Consider the following 4,813-nt stretch of genomic DNA (forward strand, 5'->3'; position numbering starts at 1 on the left):
GCTAAAGACTAACAGTGAGGAGTTTACGAGTCACGTTAATAATAACACGTTAAATTCGAAAATTAAGAACGTACTGCCTTTACTTCCAACGGTTCCCCTTTTATACAATTGCCCTTCCCCTTATTACAATATCGATTAATTCCGATGCGTGTGGTCTGTCCTGGATTCCTATAATATCGATTGGTTTTTAGATGCGTGTAATATCGATTGGTTTTTAGATGGGTGTGGTATTGATTCCGATGTGTCTGGTCCGTCGTGGGTGTTATGTGTCGTGGGTATTACAACATAACCGAGTCCAAGATGTCAAGTGAGCCAAAATTAAAGAAACCCGAAAAGTGTCACCATGCCGCAAATAACCGCCATTACTCCGCATATTACCAACAGAATTATATGCAACGTCAATTACAAGCAACTTATCCAGTTAGGGAGGTGGTATTTTACGCGGTCACTCGACCAGAACCAATGAAAATTCATTTTGGACTTGAGCCAAGGGCTAAACAACTGCGTGTGCGGCTTCGACGTTCGCCTCTTTATAGCTCCCGCGAGCACAATACCAGTGTACGCCCCTTTCGAATCAACTGGACGTTTCATTGTCTTTCTTTCGTGATACAGTGCTTTTCTAAAGGCACGATAAACGCCAGAGGATCCAGGAAATTGCACAAACGAGACATAGACAAGCTAGAATATATATGTATATCGAAAGCTGGTAGATGACGTGAAATACGATTTTCAAAGACGATCCGTCACACTTCTGGTTAAATGTTTCGACGTGTGTTCACACCATCGGTTCGCCTCCCAGACGTGCATGATTCGTTTCCGTGTAAACTCAGCTGCACAACGACGTTTGCATATGGCGTGCACGTCAGGAGGACTGTGATTCCTCTGCTTGATGCACTCTGCCCAGTGTTTGCTGCGTTGGATGCAGCATGATTCGCGTAATTTTCCCAGCTAGCTGCCTGTTTGTCGATTTTCAGACTGTTTGGTGGTTACGTATCCTCTGCTGTGCAGATAAAACGTTCTCTTACTGTTGTACATAATAACGTACCATTTTATACCACGTTATCCCAACAAATTCTCTTCTACAATACTAAATAGAATACTAAAATTTTCAATTAAACATGAAACTTCCTTTCGTTGAAATCTCAAGTTCTACCGAACACCAGAATCACATTACTAATTTTTCCTAACGTAGTATCTTTCATAAACCAAGTTAACTCCGACGAATTCGTGAAACTTTATCCAAGAACATCTGTTGCAAGGGAACGTGATATTACGTTAAAGTCAACAGATAAATGCGAAAGACATCGAGGCCGAATGGTAACGAAGAAATGAAGTACATCTTCCGTAGTTCGTCCCAAGAACGAAATCACCTGTTCTCCAAAGTTTAATGTTACTCGAACCGCGGCTGTGACTAAGGGGTAATTTCGCTCCAATATTTGCATAGCGTAAGTTTCCTTGTTCGGACGAGCGAGGCTTCAATTATTCCAAGCTGAGTGGCACATTTCTCCCCGTTTAACTTCCGTTTTCGAATTACACAACTGCTTCGAAGCGTCGTCGAAACTGTTGGAAACGTAAACTCTGTTACATGCAACGTGCTCCGTCTCTTCCTCTTCTTTCTTTTCCGGCAACTAAAAATAAGAAGGATTGTTTTTCTTTACGTTTACAACCAGCATCGCGGCCTTAGTATTACGCCTGGTCTCCAATTAAACGAACCAAACTAGCAGCAGCAGTAGCAGCAGCCCGAATGGTGCATCAGTTTATGTCCCGGCTGGTAAACAATCCCAAAGGAGAATTATAAATCTAGTTAATTGCTCGCGGTCGGACGGGTTCGCGTGAATTAAATGATACACGACCGCGCGATAATTCACGAAACAACCGAGAAACGGTTGTGATCGCCTCGAAATTAACTCGAAGCGAGGACACGAGGAGAGAAGATGAGTTTCTCTCGTGTTCACTCGGATCGGATATATTTATCGAAGGAAGATATAGAGAAAAAAGAAGAGTGGCCACGATCCGAAAACGAGGAATTAACGCGTCGTTGCGTAATACGTAATTAATAAGGGTAGGATATAACGGGGCGCCTATTTCACACAGAGAACCGATAATTCAGCGGGAATTTATCTCACTGCTCCTCGTTTTATTCCTCGTTTACCACTTCTCTGGTGTGAGTTGCTTCTGCGTGGGCGAGGGTAATTCGTAGGTTAGATAGGTCTGTGAGCCGACATTTTCGTAAATTTCGTTGCGAAGCACGGAGAGAGAAATCGGAAAAAATGAGGAATACTGTAAATCCAGTTGATCGACGATCCACGAGTTCGCGGAATCGAGTTACGCAATCGGGGTATTCACACTCGCGAGTTTTATTTCGCGTTCTGTTACGTACAGCGTGCGTCATGATCGCATTGATAGCGGAGTGAAGATGTTTTTTGGGAAAGATTCACAATGATTCTGCGAAATTCTGGGATTTGGGTTTTGTGCAGGTTTTGAGGCTTGCAAATGTGTATCTTCTCTTGAAAAAGAATTTACAATGTTATCAGATTGCGCTGTTAGGTTTTTTTAAGGATGTACGAAGATAAGAGTGGGAGATACAAAGTACAATAAAATGAAAATAAAATACGAAGTTCATTTTTAAGAGGCTGCCAAATTACAATGGAAATTGCATTAATTCCGCAAACATTATCCTGGAATTTATAGGAATTGCTAATTAGCTGATTAGAAGGTAATCACGCGTGTCCCTCTTGTCACAGTCACTCAGCGAACCCCCTAATTTCCTTCGTTAATTAAACGAACCATTCAACGTTACACGACAAATTTGGAAATCTCGGAAAGCAATTCATTTTATTGATCAGGCGAAACGAAATTTCAGCCACGTTATATTACATCGAACATCGACCAGTGAACACTTTGATTAAAATACAATACGGTTTCCGCGTTGTGTGGTCCTCCTCCTCCTCTCCTGTATACACGTATCGGAACAATGGCGTATAAACAACGACGATGTTCACGCAAGACCTGACCGCGATTATGCGCCAAAGAGTTTCTCACGTTTACTTACGTACACGACTAACGATCGACGTAAAACTGTAAATTGAGGGTAAATAGAGACCCGGAGAAATATTTTTGGACCTAACGAAACGGAAGATTCTGGTGTTACGAGGGATGACGCTGAACTACTTTCGGAAACGACGATAGTTTTAGCTTTTCCTTTTCGTGAAATCGTAACCCAACACCGTTCACACATCATTTACTTATCCTATTATCGAATTTCTACTAATTCTCAATTATAACGATTGATTAAAGAAGGAGGAAATAGATAAAGAGCTGAAAGGCGAAAGTTAGATAGATAGATAGATAGATTAGACTCAAATTGGAAGTTGTATATATATACAAACAGGAGCCTTAGCGAGCACTAGCGAGAATGATCAATGGTAAACCAAAGGAATTGCCACTACACAGTTATTAAATTACAGAAATTGGAATAGCGAGTGACTCTGAGAAATTCAAAGAAATAGTTACCGCGGAAAGAACGAAGTTGAAGTTTCTCATCGAGGCCGTTACACTCTTCGATGGTCGATTCTAGTTGAAGAGCAGCTTGAAGAGGCGAAAGGGAAAAGATGAAAGCATAGATCGGACGTGGCTGGTTTGGCTGAGCGCGAGAAAATAAGGGAAGAGGGCGAGAAAAGAAGTTTCCTCCTCGCGATAACGTCCCTACCGAATATCTACTTCCTTTCGAAGTTTCCCTTATCTCGTCCCCTTCATCGCTCGATGCTGATGTCGTTCCCGTGCTTAAGGAATCACCCTCGAATTCCTCCCTCGTATTGTCGCGTGTTACGATTCCTTCTTTCTTGCCTCCTTTCTCCCTCTTCTTTCGCTCAATTCCCGCGGAGAAGTCCCTTGGTGATTTCCTATTTGTTTCGTGGGGATTGAAACTCTAGAGTCGTTCACCAAAAACTAAACGAATCGGATAACAACGAGCAAGAGAGCTTTCTTTTCCTCCGAATGTTTTTCTACTTTTCCAGAGTAACAAACGAGAATCTGACGTGTAGACAAGTATTGCCGAAGAGACGAGAAGATTTAAATGACGTATGTGGGTCGCGTCTTTAATTTCGATCGCGGAAAGTTTGCTGCTAATTGTCTATCGTTAAAATGAAATCGGCGAGTAAATTGGAGACAGGCTGTTCAAACTGCTGATCTCAGCAGACAGGGGAGCGTAATTCAGCGTCTTTAAGTTTCCGAGCTTGATATTCGGATTTCACGTGACGGGTTTATAGTGTACTTTCAACTATTAACCTCGCCCGGTAGTCGCACCGTAAACCATTATAATCTGACGATTATTTATTGCCTCATCACAAGTTCGCTTTTAGCGTTGTTGACCTGAATTTGCTGTGTAACTTCTTGTCAAAGTGCTATCGAGGTTTCTGCCCTGGCATTACATTCGCGATTGCGCATTACTCGAAATAATTAGAGGATTCTGTAGCTTTCGTGGGAGTAGAATTTCTGTGTGCTTTATTTCATTAATTAGAGAATTTATTTATTTAAACACAGCATCTTCCATTTTTAAAACAATCAAGAGACTGACAAAAAGTATTAGAGATAGTGGCCATATAGTGCACGGTGAATTTCATTGATAAAAAGTGCGACATCTGAAATCTCTAGATGGTATATAAAATTATTTCTGGACGAAAACCTTGTACAATTAGAAGACTGAAAAATTCTCTCGCCGAAATGACGTGAAATTGTATCGCGTCTCTAAAATAGAAGTACCTCACCTCCCTGCCGAACCGTCGCTAAATCTTAATAGAAAAGAAGAGGTAAA

Source organism: Habropoda laboriosa, unplaced genomic scaffold (genome assembly GCF_001263275.1).
Source record: "Habropoda laboriosa isolate 0110345459 unplaced genomic scaffold, ASM126327v1 scaffold2, whole genome shotgun sequence".
Lineage (NCBI taxonomy): Eukaryota > Metazoa > Arthropoda > Insecta > Hymenoptera > Apidae > Habropoda > Habropoda laboriosa.